This window comes from Uranotaenia lowii, chromosome 3 (genome assembly GCF_029784155.1).
Source record: "Uranotaenia lowii strain MFRU-FL chromosome 3, ASM2978415v1, whole genome shotgun sequence".
NCBI lineage: Eukaryota > Metazoa > Arthropoda > Insecta > Diptera > Culicidae > Uranotaenia > Uranotaenia lowii.
In genome coordinates this window covers 271,826,892-271,842,664 of record NC_073693.1, presented here as the reverse complement: position 1 = coordinate 271,842,664, position 15,773 = coordinate 271,826,892, and the positions used below count along the sequence as shown (strand labels likewise).

Sequence of the window (15,773 nt, the reverse complement as noted above, 5' to 3'; positions counted from 1 at the left end):
GAAAATCAAAGAGACTTAACAGTGTACATAATTGTTTTCAACTATAAACTTAGTTATTGTATGCAGATTACAATAAATAAAGCCATTGTTTTAAAAATTCTTCAGTTATCTGTTTCTATCAAATCTATTTTTTTTCTGTTTCGATTATAGTTGTTTTACCATCTTTATGGCATTCGCGACTTATATCAACGTTGCAGTTGGCGGACAGTTATTGAAAAACTTATCCGGTACAACTGTGTTCGATGTCTACTCTTGGGCTCGAACTCACGGACATCGGCTCAGGAAGCAACAGACTTGCCAACTGAGCTATATCACAAGCCACTATCAAATCTAATGATATTGGGTTTTACTATGTTATGAGCTACATCATTCATTGATAACTAATAAACCGACAACCTTCTTTAAAAACAAAAACTGATTTGGAATCTATTTATAATCCTTCATTTAAAAGAGGATTAATATATTACCTAGCATTTCTAGTTTATAAGAAATCCTGAAGTGTTAAATATACAATAGGAAAAATATAACTATTTTTGACATCGATGAAGAAAATTTATGAGCATTTGGTATCAAAGATTCAAATTTCATTAACAACTTTGTTGGAGACTGCGATTTTTTTTTTACTAATACCTACTTTGAAAAAATTTTTGATATATTTTGATTTATCGCAATATTTTGTTGTTTTGTTCTAAAACTTTACTCGAAACACAAATATGTATATTTTAAGTGAAGTACCATGCAATGTTGAATCATTTTAACATTTTTTAAAAATGTAATGTCTTCTACCGACATAAACACACCTTCATAAAAAAAGCTCGTAGAAATTCTGAACAGTATTACTAAAATCTCATATGACTATTTTATTTTAATTTTTGTCACGATTTTCACAAATTTTCAAAGGAATCTCAACATATCCAAGCTTTAAAAAGTGTAATTCGAAATTTTCTGGCTAAATTATTATCAATTATCGAAAAATGTTAATTTTGAAAGCACATCTAATAAAAATTTATTTGGACCCCGTGATAACTCAGTAATGTCAAATTTATTATTATTAAGCTACAAGAAAACACCGTGACTTGCGTAAAGATGATTGTCTTGTGTTTAACTTTCGAATTCAACATTGTCTCTCGAAAATCAGAATATAAGCGTTTTTTTTTAAATTTCCAAATTCAGAGACAAACCAGCCAAAGGGTGAAAGCATCTTTAAATAAAGGAAAAAAAAGTTGCCAAATTTGAAACAAAAATTTAACTTTGATTCGTTTGTTTTTACATAATTGATAGTTATTTTTTTAATGAATCATAACCTGCAAAACTTGAAAAAAAATTAAGAGACTTTTTGAATTTCTCGTCTCGTTTTTCGAGGCAGTTTTAAACTCTGAGTTTCAGTAAAATTTGTGATTTATTTTTTTACAATTTAAAGGGGTAATTGAAGAGAGATCAGAATAGGTAATAAATTTGAAAACTTATGATATTCCTCTTACACACTTTTTTGACTGTTCAATTCTGTCTAGGGAAATTGAATTATAGTTCTGAATTTTGAATTTTGGTTTGAATCCCTGATCTTGGAATCAAGACTTAATCTCGGTTCTATTTGTTAATTTTCCTGGTTTTGGGACTAAATTCCCGGTTTTTCCGGTTCGATTTTCAATTCCCGGTTTTTCCCGGTTTTCCCGGTTCTGTGGCCACCTTAATATATACTGAACATTGTTTGTGGTGATTTACATTCCCATTTAGGATAAAACTATTAAAAAAATAAAAAATATTTTTTTTAATGGTTAAACGTTTATTGACAGTTGTGGAGAAAAAAACTGCATAATAACAGCAAATATTTATTTCTGAAATTGTGCTCATTTTGAAATTCCATTTTCAAAATGTGTTCGCAAATAAACATTGACATTTTGTTTAATATGCATAAACGTTTCCAATGATACGAGCTAAACCAGCTTTTCATATGAACATATGAACATATGAATATGAACAAATGAAATTACACATTACCAATTTTTCACGTAGGTTTTTTAATTTATTTATTGGTTATCAAAGATCGATTTTAGTTGAAACTGATTAATTTGATGTTTAGCACACGTTATATCACTAAATCTAGAAGTGATAGATAAACTCTGACAAAAGATTTGCATTCAGGAAGCCACAATCTTCTAAAATCAGTTATTAAAACATAAGCAGCAAAAATGCTGTTTCCTTGCGAATGTTTCAAATATTGTGAGCATTTTTTGATAGGAATTGTAATTGATCCTTGATTCAATGATGATAACCTTTTTGTAGCATTACATCACATCAAATCAGAGAGATACATTCGACTTTCATTTCGAATGAAGTTGATCAATATTTATTATCCTTTTTTTTTAAATCATATAAATCAAGAAAAACGTTTCAATCCTAAGAACATGGTGCTATCAAAAAAAGCTTTGTGGGCCACAAAAAGACAGCCGCGGGCCAAATGTGGCCCGCTTGCCATGGTTTGGGCATCCATGGTCTTAATCATGGGTGGCCAACATTTTCAACAGATGGTGCAAATTTTAAAAATAAGATTTGCTAATCAAATAAAATATCTTTGATATTCAAACAAAGCTGATAATAACAGTTTTTTAGGAACCTATGAAAATTTTAGAAAAATTATACGCCTAGGTTACCTTAAGTATAGAATCATCTATATAGGTAATTTTTGTTGTTGATTTGGATCCAGATTCTCTGCCCTGTGTACAACAATTAATTATGAATTTTTATATTTATTTTTTTTTATAAAGTGCTTATGAGTTCACAGAAATGAATTTAAGATTTAATTTCAAACGCAAAATGAACATAAGACCGCTGCAAGGATTGTATGGAAAAGATTGAATTTAAAAATTTTACACCTGCCATAAATTATTTTTTGTTGTTTTTAAAGCCAATAAATCTCTTAAATTTTCGACAGCAATTTATTCAGTCAAGATTTAGCACAACAAGCTAAAATATTGTATAGGAAAACAAACTTTTTCACTCAAAAATTAACATAGATGTAATGAAAGTCCAAATATATTCAACTTAGCAATATTTTTTTTATTTTTCTGTACTAAATTTTATTTCAATAATCCATGAACTAAGTTTGGACTCCAAGAAAAATATTCAATGTTGTACAAAAAAAATAAAAATATTTTGTCTCTTTTGAACGTTTTTGGCTGCTTTTGAAAAGGTGACTTATCATAGAATAGAAAAATTCTTAAAAAATTGATTGCGTTTGTTTGTTCTTAGAAAGATGACTAAAACGCTAACAAGCTAACCCAAATGTTATAGCTACTTTTAATTAGATTCTGAATTTTAGTATCAAAATATCCTATTTTTTCACAAAAAAAACTTAACTTCTACTTATACTAGCGAAAACTGAAGATAAAGATCGATAAAAAACAATAAGAATAATAAAGATATTTTATTTCGAGCCTGACTGAGATTTCTGTATGAACTAGTTGGCAAAAGAAAATAAAAACTTGATGCCCAAGAATCAAGAATTGAGTATCAACGTTTATTTTTGTTTATTACCAAGTACTTAATCACGATGAAAATTTTGTGAAAACATTTTTCAAATGGTCCATAATTTCAAATTTTAATTTATATGGAAAAATTACCCATAAACAAGTTTAAAACGAAAGAACACATTTCAAGTGGTCATGACAAAATTTTCAGAGCGTTTTTTTTAAGCAAATCATGTATATAAATTACGTTTGATTGCGTGTTAAAACAAACAATTTTTTACAAAAATATTAACAGTGTTTAATTTTTTTGTAGTGGTATATTTTGTACGACACTTTTTCTAACATTTGATACTAATTTAAAATTCATAAATCGATTCACGTCGCGATTGGTTGCAAAATCACATAATTATTTCTCTATACCCTAAACCAGTGGTCGGCAACCTTTTGAGTCGGAAGAGCCAAAAACCTCAAATTTTAAAAATTTTAGAGTTTGAAAGAGCCACATAAAAGATTGTTTTGTTTTTTTTTTAATTAAAAAAATCAAAATAAATGAATGATTAATGAACATCAGTTTTACAAAAATAACTTCAAATGCGTTAGAGTTTTTTTTTCTTACTCTTGGATTTTTCTTTTCATTCTGTTTCTGATTATCTTTCAGAGCATAGATTCTCTTCTGGATCGTCAACTCTTCTTACATGGTTTGAATGTATACCAATTTTAATACGTAGGCAAAATCGAGTCAACAAAGTTTTAAGTGCAAATAAAGCTTGAATGTTTATAATTTCTTCGGCAAAGACAAGCTTTTAGAATAACGAAGTAAAGAGAAATATTTTTTTTAATATTGAAAAGCTTTTTCAGTATATTAGCCAGATTTAGTATTCTAAAAAGTATGAGGTTTAAATCAACTAAAATTTATTTAGTCTATAATTTTTATCTTAAAAAATTATGCTCCTGACAACTGGTAGGATTTTGAAAATTCATAACATCAAGCGAACGAGTCTTCAGAATTTTATGCATCTGGAAAATTCAAAAATCTCATTGCATGTCACATGTAATTCTTTAGTATTGTGCGTTTAATTCAATGAAAAATACAATATGATACATTGTATATTATTCATCAATGCTTGTCAAAGCTTAGTTTGTTGGAGTAAAATGTTGATTGACCAGTATAAATTTCTAGAAATGATATTATGTAGACTTCATGTAAAAATCAATATCAATATTTTATCAATATTTTTAAAGTTTAAAAAAAATAAATAACAATAAATCAACGATGATTAACTAACAATCGCAAATGAAAAATAAAATCCGTTACTGCAAATTTGTTCAAAATTTGTGTGCTTTTTGGGCATATTGGTTGCACCATCACACTTAAATTTTTAAATATTTATGTTCAAAGACTCAAAGGTTTACATTCAATACATATTAATAAATTATTTTAAAAAAAAACTGCTTCAGAGCGAAAATGTCAATTTAGTTATTGGAAACAAATATTTAACCTGTGGTGAAATTTTCAAATAGTTTTTACGAATTGTAATTACTATTTATTCTCAATGATGATTCGAGTTTGAAAGCTGTCAAACTTTATTTTGTAATTCTCAGTTCTTAGTTTTGGAATTTTGTATTTCAATGTCATGTAGATATTTATTGAACAGATTTTCCAGAACTTTTCTGTAAGTATCCAGGCCGGGCATTGGGTTTCTAAATGTAAAACTAAACGTATTTTTCGAAAAATACAAGAAAAAAGCTGAAAAATAAACACACGAAAATGATTTTCTTTACCAAGGCACATCAGAGGCGTTCAATGCTTATTTAACAATTTCAAAAAATGCATGCGAATTTATTTTGTAAAATTAGTGGAAAATTTGGAGTTTCATAAAAAAAATTTGATTAATCCTGGAAAAAAACGGGTCTTTTCCCTCGATAAAAGGCAACCAGACCGGGCCTGGCCTCATCAAATTTTTCTTTGAAAATCTGGGCAAGCTTCGGATGAAGCGGTAAATTGGAATGCTAATGGCCGTAAGAACGGGGAGCGTTTTGAGGGTTAACCCCTCTACCATGAGGGTCCAAGAAAAGCAAGCGAGGTTTTTTACTCAACACTCAATTTTTGGTTCTCACTAAAATTTTGTAATTGAATAAGATTGTTCAAGTAACAAACTTGACTTAGAACTTTAGCATCAGTTCTAATTCAAGTCAAGTCAACCCACACTAATCTCAGGTAAAAAATTCTGCAACAGTTATTCAAAATTTTCTCACTTGTTGATTGAAACTCAGTTCTTTATATTAAATTTTAAATGAGAATCAATTCATTCCAGCAATTTTGATACCAAACTGTCAAAATCATAATTGTATTTCTGTTTTTATATTTTATTTTCTGTATCGAGTTTAAGATTTTTGATTTGAAATTTGAATAATTATTGGAAACTTTTGATAGAAAGATAAAGTTTGGAAATCCTGGTTCAAACAAAATTTGAGCCATGAATTTCACAATGCGTATGCATTTTCATAATTAAAAAGCTTTATTTTCTGAATTTGGAAAAAAGAAGAATAATAACCGTCCTGAGTATTTGTTTTGTTTAAAGATAAAAAATTCTTGAACTTAATTCTTATGCTAAATTCAGGTATAGCCAAGCTTTAAAAGGCCATCCACAACTGAAAACTCGGAACTAGATCTTCATTTTTTTATTCTGAATTTGAATTAAGATTTAGAAAGCGTATTGAAGTTCGGAAACAGATTAAAAATTCAATTTTTTAATGCAGGTTCAGAATTTGGATTTAGAAATAATATTACATTATTTTTAATTCCGATTTAGATTGTAAATTGAGGTTTATAACGTTGATTGGTAACGTAATTTTAAAATTTCAGCTGAAGATCACAAATAATAAGCAAAATTTGATTTTATTTGGAAGTTGATTTTATGAACAAAAAAACTAATTGCTTTTCATGAAAAAAGCATCCACATGATTTTTGCGTTGGAATTGATTTTAGATGAAGAGTGTTTGCAGATAAAGAAACATGTAATCTTCACGAGGAAAAACTCGGTGTTTTGATTCGTTTATTTTCAAATAGCAGCTTTTTAGATAGAGAAAATAGATAGATTACTTCAGCTTAAAATTTTTTATATTTTTTGCATCGATGATTGATTGAAATGGTTGATTAATTCTAATAAAATTCTGGAAATTTCAACTGATCAATTTTCATAGAGGGATAAAAGCAAAATGTAATAGAGTAAGGTGGGGTAAAAGTACGAGCCGGGTAAAAGTACGTTTTGAGATTATTACAAACCGAGAACAGTAAAATTCAAAACTCTGGCGTGGATTGATAGTGATTTGGACTGCCTACATCCAGACATAATTTTTATTTGGAAAAATTGAAAACACTCCCAAAAATGAGGTAAAGCAGATTTTTTGCCCAAATGATGTAATATTTAAAATAACGGCAAACATGTTTGAAAAATCAAAATTCTGGCTTTCAATGAAAGTCTTAATATATCTGTTTAGTTGTTTTCAACCACTAGCAAATGCCGAAGAGAGAATTTAATTAATATGTCTCTGTTATGCACAATAAATTGTGAATCACAAGAAGCCTTGAAGGGGCAAAAGTACGAACTGCAAATGGGGCAAAAGTACGAATAATATACAGGGTCTACTGAAGTAAATCTGAACGGAAAGTTTTAACTTCTTTCTAAAGTTCACTGGGAACAACAGCGCATGTTTTTGATTCTACAAAGACTTGCTCGCGCGAAAAATTGCTCAAATACGATGAGAACTGAATAACGTAAACCTGTTGAATATGGAAAATTATTGGAGAACTCCAAATTCGCGCAGGTTGTTCCCCCATGTATGGAATTTGTGTCAGAAGCGCACACAGAAGTTACTGCTGTAAGCAAAGATTGATATAAAATAATTTTACTTATGACTTCATGCAGAATTGTGGAATTTTGAATGGTCGTACTTTTACCCCACGTCATTCGAACTTTTGCCCCAGGGGTGGGGTAAAAGTACGTTTCGATAGCAGTTAGGCATTTTCACTACTGCTATCAAATGCGACGATCGATGATCTTCGTAATTTTTTAGAAGAGAGATAAAATTCTAAGGAATCCAATGCTGTTCTTGGTTTTTTAGAAAAAAAAAAATGCAAAATTTTCCAAAAATAGGATAGCACTAAGGTCGTACTTTTACCCCACCATACTCTATTTTACATTGTTTGATTTTTTTTGTTTCGATTATAGTCGTTTTACCATCTTTATGGCATTCGCAACTTTATCCACGTTGCAGTTGGCGGATCGTTATTGAAAAACTTATCCGGTACAACTGTGTTCGATATTTACTCTTGGGCTCGAACTCGCGGATATCGGCTCAGGAGACAACAGACTTGCCAACTGAGCTATGTCACAAGCCCTTACGTAATTTGATAACAAAACAGAGTCTGTCCAAAAACGACTTTTTTGTAAATGATAAACTTTGATTTTTCTGTGTTTGTGTTCGATTGATTCAAGAATATACAAACGTTTGGAAATAAATAATCCGATGATAATTTTATTCTGTTGTATTAAAACAACAATTATTTTTTGCATTTACAGTTAATGGTAAACTAATTCTTGATTACGTTGCTGATGCTTCAAAAACAGTAAAAAGCAAAGAAATTGTAAAAATAGGCTTCTAAAAATGCTATTTTGCCATTTGGTCCTCTCTGCTTGTTCCTACAGCGGATGCAACTTTAAAATTCTTTTCTGAACCAATGAAAATCCGTGTGCCGGATCGTAAGACTTAATTATCACTTCAACACGATCTTATTAATATTTTTTTCAAAAATATAGGTACATAATATTAGCGCAGTTAGCTAAAGAGCCGCAGCTTTATATTAAAAGAGCCGCATGCGGCTCGCGAGCCGCAGGTTGCCGACCTATGCCCTAAACCAAGCTCGCTGGATTTTCCGGTTTTATTAGGGCATGTCCGAATATTCAAATGTTAAAATGTAGGAAGGATGCGAACCAGCTGGGTATGCGGAAACTCTAAAAAAAAAAGGTTTTTGTTAGATTTATTCACATTTATTACAAAACCAAGCAAAAAACTGAAGTTTAGTTTTTTTTTTTGCAACAACTTAACCTTCCAAAGCTGCTCGGGTCAGTATGACCCGAAACGCACATTCAGATCATTTGAATCTTCATTTCAATATTCTGAAGAACTGAGATTGTTAAGAGACCAAGTATGTTCTATGGAAACGCCAACAAACGACAGGTAAAATTGGATCTAAAAGGATATTTTGCGAACAGCTTTGGAGGGTTATCATATAAAGTGGCACTTTTAAGAATAAGATTGATAGTAGAAAATTAGTAATCATTTTGAATATTTTAAGATTTTTTTATCATTGTAGAAATTTAACTCCCAAATTGAGATTCCACAGCATCCTCAGTAGTTGTATTTATTAACTTCTTGTAATTTGAAAATCACAAGAGAAACACCATTTCTACCTCTTACGACAATGCCATATTTTTCAATTTGGAAACCCAATATACTTTTTCGATTCCGCATGTCGGCAATCTCACAAACTTTCAAAGCGGCTTCCACACTAAAAGATATTCGTATACACCTTTTGATGTCATTGAAAAGTTCAACCCAAAAACACTTTTAACTTGATAAAGAATTGACCCATCCTATAGAAACAAGTCAAGGAGCTCGAGTTTTGTTGAAGTCAATTTTTGTTCGAACGCTTCCTCGCAAAGATGCTTTTGGTTTGCATTTTGCTGTCAATTTTTTTCAATGATAGGTACAATTAGCTCCTTGCAGTTTGGTAGCCTTACATGCGTCCTTGGGATTTTTTGTGGATTTAACGTTGAAAATCGTTAAATCCACAAAAAATCCCAAGGACGCATGTAAGGCTACCAAACTGCAAGGAGCTAATTGTACCTATCATTGAAAAAAATTGACAGCAAAATGCAAACCAAAAGCATTTAAATAAACAAAATTTTAAAAAAAAATCAGAAATACAGGTTCTCAAAAACTAGTAGGTATTTAAGTATTTAATTATCTATCACAGGTATCACTGGTAAATTCAAGGTACATGGGAGAATTCTTGGACTTTTCCGTTATAATTTATCGTCTTAATTTTTTTCAGAAAACACTTTGGTTTATTAGTTTTTGAAACGCCGATATAAAGCACAGCACTATGAGTGATTTGGAGAAAGGCTTGCAAAAACAACTTTCCTCGTAAATAAAAGATATTTGAAACATTATTCCAAATAAAGGGGAGATAAGAGCATCACGAGCATCCGGGGCATAGTAAGCACTCCTCAAGATTAATTTCGTACTTGCTTCAGTATAAATTTTTCAGCAAAAAAGAAATCTCCTTATCATCTTTATAGAAATATTCAAAAAATAAAAACAACCAGGATCTCAAGTGACGAAAAAATATAATTTTTGAGCACCGGAAAATAAGCTCTTATGATCGGTTAAATCATCTTGATCTATAATAAATATACGAGCTGCAACACGCTGTAGAGTAAGGTGGGGTAAAAGTACGAGTCGAGTAAAAGTACGTTTTGGGATTATCACAAACCGAGAATAGTAAAATTCAAAACTCTGGCGTGGATTGATAGTGATTTGAACTGCCAACAACCGGCCATAATTTTTTTTCGTAGAAGTTGAAAATACCCCGAAAAATGAGATAAAGTAGCTTTTTTGCTTGAATGATGTAATATTCCAAAAAACGGCAAACATGTTTATGTAATCAAAAGTCTGACTTTCAATGAAAATTTTAATGTATCTTTTTAGTTGTTTTTAATCACTATCAAATGCCGAAGAAAGAATTTAATTACTATTTCTCTATCCATCACAATAAACTGTGAATCATAAGAAACCTTGAAGGGGCAAAAGTACGAACTGCAAATGGGGCAAAAGTACGAAGGGTCTACTGAAGTAAATCGGAACGGAAAATTTTAACTTCTTTTTTAAATGCGCTGGAAACATCAGCGCATATTTTTGTTTCTTCAAGACTTGCTCGTGCGAAAAATTGCTCAAATACGATGAGAACTGGATTTCGAAAACCTGCTGAATATGGACAGTTAGTAGAGAACTCCGAATTCGCACAGGTTATTTGCCCATGTATAGGTTTTGTATCAGAAGCGAACAAAGATGCTGCTGCTGTAAGCAGAGATTAATACAAACTAATTTTTCTGTTGACTTCATGCAGAATTGTGGAATTTTGAATGGTCGTACTTTTACCCCACATCATTCGAACTTTTGCCCCAGAGGTGGGGTAAGAGTACGTTTCGATAGCAGTTAGACATTTTCACTACTGCTATCAAATGCGTCGACCGATTATCTTTGTAATTTTGTAGAAGAGAGATAAAAGTCTAAAGAATCAAATGCTGTTCTTGTTTTTTTGGAAAACAACCGGCAAAATTTTCTAAAAATAGGATAGCACTAAGGTCGTACTTTTACCCCACCATACTCTACACATTGTTTCTCAATTTTCACCATCATTAGATTTTTGATTTTTCACTTTAATCAATTATAGAACGCATTTTTACTTTAACTTGTTGAATCGGGGTGAACAGGGCACCATTAATCGGGGCACGATGAGTTTTTTTGCCGTAGAATCTAGCAGCGAATTCAACTCGATGAAGTCATCCGCATTATAGAGCTACAGCTTGTCTAGTTTCATCTGACGATTTGGCCTATTGGTAAGGTTTTAGAGGTGAACAGATGACTCGAGTTCATTTCCTGATCTTTGCGATTTTTTTTTCATTAACCATTCATGATCGATTATTTTGATTTTTGTATTATACGGCTTGTAGTGCTATCCGCTTAACTAAACACCAGAAACATAATGTTTGAGTGTGTGTGTGGATTGTTTGTATTCTACAAACAGACAAACATTTTTCTAATATAGCTTTGTTTGATGGACTCACGATTCACCGTTAAGTGCAAAATGCATCGATCATGAATGGTAAATAATAAAAAAAAAATCGCTTCGACCAGGAATCGAACTCGAGTCATTTGTTTATCTCTCCGACACCTAACCAATAGGCTAAATCGACAGATGGAAACCAGTTACGTTGTAACTCTATAATTCAGTTGACTTCATCGAGTTGAATTCGCTGCTAGATTCTACGGTTAAAAACGCTCATCGTGCCCTGATAAATGGTGCTCATACTGCCCCAGAATGAGTTCTCATTAGACCCCAACAGTGACTGATTTTCAGAATTCGGCAAAAAATTTTATAATGCTTTTTTAGAAGTTTTTATCTACTTTTTTAAGTTTCAACCAGTTAGGAAGTAGACGAAATAATGATGTAATTCACATGCTTTAGTGGTTTTCTATGATTAATTAAGCGTCCTTCTTTAGGCCTAGCATGCCCTTATCATCCCTATCATTGAGATATATCATCGAAATTATTGAAAGTTGAGTAATATTCTTGTCACAAACGACGTTCTCACAACAAACTACGTTCCTTATAATAAAAAAGCGATAAAATTTTGATAAATAAGAAGTATCGTACCTCTCAAAGTAAATTTTCAATAATCCATTTTCAGTTGCACTAATCACGTTCATAAGCTTTTGCTAGTTGGCACTCAATATATTTTTATTTTTTGGATTTGGCTCACTGCACTCTTTTATCCGATTACATTTAATAATATCACCAATCACCAAACTACATTCCAAGTGTGATGTCAGTGACTGATTGGGGATAGCTGTTGGTTTTTTTCTTTTTTTCAACGCTCGGTCAGCGAGCAGCGGTCGAACTTTTCAACAGCTTCACAATTTATTCCAACTTTTTTTCATCTTCTTTTCTCGTATATCTCCTTGGGTACTGATAGAGGAAATCCAACTGCTTTGAAATATGGGGAAAAAAAAATTAAAAACTGAATCGTGCGCCGGAGTAATATTCCACCTTTTATTTTTTCATTTTTTTTTCTCTCACTAGCCGTTGGTTTAGACGCGCAAGGTGGAAAATATCACTTGTGAACACACTATCGAGATTTGAAATCACTGCTGCAGCTTGTCATCGGTTTGTTACTGGTTGGTGTAGTTGTAGAACTCTTTTAGCAGCTGCCAATACAGGGAAAAAAACGGAAGCTGCACGATTTCGGAAGCTGAGATAAATGACACAGGTGCACTGGTGCATTGGTGCATTAAAACTAGAGGAGAGCTCTTGTTGTATTGACTCGTCACTTTCTTTCTTTCCTTCTTTCGATATACAGATGTTGCACTTCGTTAGGATTTTAACGGTCACTTGCCGGTCGCTGACAGGATAACTGCTTTGCTCTTTATTATGTTATGTAATATTTAAACATTTTTTCCCCAAACTACAGAACTTCAAGGATGAAGATTTTTTTTTCAAAAAATGCACCTACAGCTGCATCACTTCACCCTACACTTAGGTATTCCAGAAGAGAAGCCCTTCAAAGAAGATTCGGCTCCAGGTGAGTAACTTGTTTGAAATTCAATTTGACACCTTCGATGGCGCGAATGCACCGGCACAAATATGCAAATCTCTTCATGCAAGTCGCTCGCGTTCCCCGAGAGCAAATAGGACGGAATCTGTCACCGTACTACACTGAGTGCTGCTGTCACTTCACCAATCCATGGATGGAAAACGACACCGCAAATAATATCCTTGGCGACCGGAATACCTGGTCGGGACGCGCCAATTCCATTCCATTGTTGCTCTGCTAGCCAGCTACCAGAAATCGGGCACTATCCGGCGGATTTAGCCGTTTTTTCCCCAACTTCATTCAGACAGTAGAATAAAACCCAATTCACATTGGTTCCCCAACCAACAAAAAATATCCACCAGACAACCACAGGAGCAAAAAAAACACACCAACCAATATCAGCCAAATCACCCAACCGAAAGTTCCGCGGCAAGTGTTTTCGAACCACGTGTAAATCCGACGAAAGCGCGCTTCCAACTGAATGTTGGCGCGCGGCAAGTCTAGCCAGAAACTTGCTGACTGACGGTCGCCATACACGCGCCGGTGAATGACACGAGCATGGGGAGCAACGAAGTTCACTCGGGTTGGCTGCGTTCTTATGTTTTCGAATTCGGGCGGGAGAGAATGAACGTTTGTTGGGTGAGGGACCACGTGTATTTGCCACCCATCGGCCGACCGGTGGGTAGAACAATTGGTTGGAATCTGCCGGTTGGGCCGTTCGTGTGGATTTGATGAATTATTGCATCTCAGGCTGCTGAGAGAACTTGAATGGGGAGCCGGTTTGAGAATTGAGATTGCTCGGGGAGCCGAATTCATTGCCGGTATACTGTTGTTCGTTGAATTTGCGAGATATGGGCTCTAATTTGCCTAAGCATAAATTCAAGAATTTGAGCTTGATAAGTAGATGTAGTGTTTTGGAACTTTTTTTTTGTTTCGATTATAGTCGTTTTACCATCTTTATGTGAAAGTGAAAGTTCACCACAATGGCATTCGCGACTTTATCAACGTTCCAGTTGGCGGACAAATATTGAAAAACTTACCGATACAACTGTGTTCGATATTTATTCTTGGGCTCGAACTCGCGGACATCGGCTCAGGAAGCAACAGACTTGCCAACTGAGCTATATCACAAGCCCAGTGTTTTGGAACGATTTGGGGATCTTACTCAAACGGATTTCAAACAGTGGAAAAAAGTTATTTAGAGATTTTAGATAAATCTACAAACTCATATTGGTTTAAGCATATGTCTGCGTCGAGAAATGCGTTGAATTTATCTAGAGTCCCCTCAAAATCATGGGTCACACACAATTATTAGTCACCGGCCATTTGAACTGCTGATATCTACTGAACTAAAAGAAATTTTTTCATACTTCTATTTTTAGTTTATCGATAATATCATCAAAATGCATTCAAAATATTATGTGTGCGCTTGATAACAGTTCAATTGCTGTTTGTATAGTTTTAGTCATACGTTGATAATTATCTGTTGAACTATCGCAAAAATTTCCAATGTTATAAGGTTGACATTTTAAATCGTTAAGCCCCTTATGCGGGTATTTGAAAAATTCCAACAAAATAATTAGGTCTCATATAAGCAAAAAGGACGAGTTTACGTTTTCCAAATGAAACTGAGCGAATAAAACGCGAAATTTTACAATATCTACCAAATCTCACACAATCATGGGTCACGTTTTTTTGCTAGTAATGCAAAACATTTCTTGGTTACTATAGCTCAACCCAAATGCCCCTCGAACTTTTACTATCAAAGAATGCCCCTGAATGTTTGCCAGAAACGCGACGATTTTCATGTTGATATTCGGGTGTTGCCATGGACTTCTATGTGACTAATAATTGTGAACAATTTGACTAATAATTATTACGGGCATAATTGTGGTTTTGAAAAATTACGTTTTTTTTTAACAAAACTGAAAATAAAAACATATTTGTTTTAATCATAATCATGTAACTTAAGATACAAATCTTTTGAATTGTTACAATTTGAATTTCGTTAGCTTGTACTCGTTCCTTACAATTTTCATATTTTTTTAAACAATATTTGCAGAAAACCTATCCTTTGTTGTGAACCTCGCCAGCAAACGCCTCTTAAAACTTGATCTCGTATGAGCAGATTTGATAAAGTATGGGAGATTATTCAATTTTCGAATACCTCTGATACACCGTTGCTACATCAGAGCTCGGCTACGAAATTTATGCATTCACTGAAACATGGCTCGATTCATCCGTACCGTCTAGTCAGTTATTCTGTTCTGACTATAACGTTTTTCGTTGTGACAGAAGTGATGCTAATAGTCGCCGTAGTAGAGGTGGTGGGGTACTCATAGCGGTATCAACCATGCTTAGCTCATCAATCGAAAATCTTAATGTTGAAAACGCAGGTTTCAGTGGTGGAATAGAGTTATCTTTATTCATGTTTCGTCTATGAGGTCATTAGATTAATACTATATTAATTAGCGATAGCTAATTGTCACTTCCACATCTTATATTCCCTAACCGGAAAAGTACTCATTTCTCAATGAGTACTTTGATATTCTTACCCAGAATATCTGGCAACACTGTTGTGTTACCACGAATCCAATTTGTGTTGTCTCGCTTAACCGTGTGATGATGTAAACATTTATACCGCGTTTATCATCATCACCTGTCATCAGCAATCATTGATCTATTGTTCTCGATTGCGAATTGAACAACAAGCAAGAGGAACCAAAACAAACAATGTTTTGGTTCTGCTGCAATCGGCAGCAATGTGCTCCAACGAAATCGTAAGTATCAACACTTAATATTGACAGCATAGAAAATTTGTGGGTGAAAGTATCATATGATAACAGCTCATTTTTGATCGGGACAA

The 15,773-nt window shown here is 33.0% G+C and overlaps 1 protein-coding gene across 4 annotated transcripts in view; it reads right to left on the bottom strand.

The window, feature by feature from the left end:
* LOC129754293 (uncharacterized) overlaps positions 1-13,379 on the bottom strand; it is a 107,290-nt gene extending 93,911 nt beyond the window's left edge. The window contains exons 1-2 of one of the 4 annotated variants that reach the window (XM_055750260.1): positions 13,297-13,379; positions 11,971-12,303 (exon numbers count right to left, since the gene is read on the bottom strand). The gene's annotated coding sequence lies outside the window, so the exon portion shown is untranslated. Of the gene's footprint in view, positions 1-11,970 lie in introns of all 4 variants that reach the window. The other 3 variants (XM_055750261.1, XM_055750262.1, XM_055750259.1) reach the window with 3 other exon arrangements.
* Between the last annotated feature and the right edge of the window lie 2,394 nt (positions 13,380-15,773).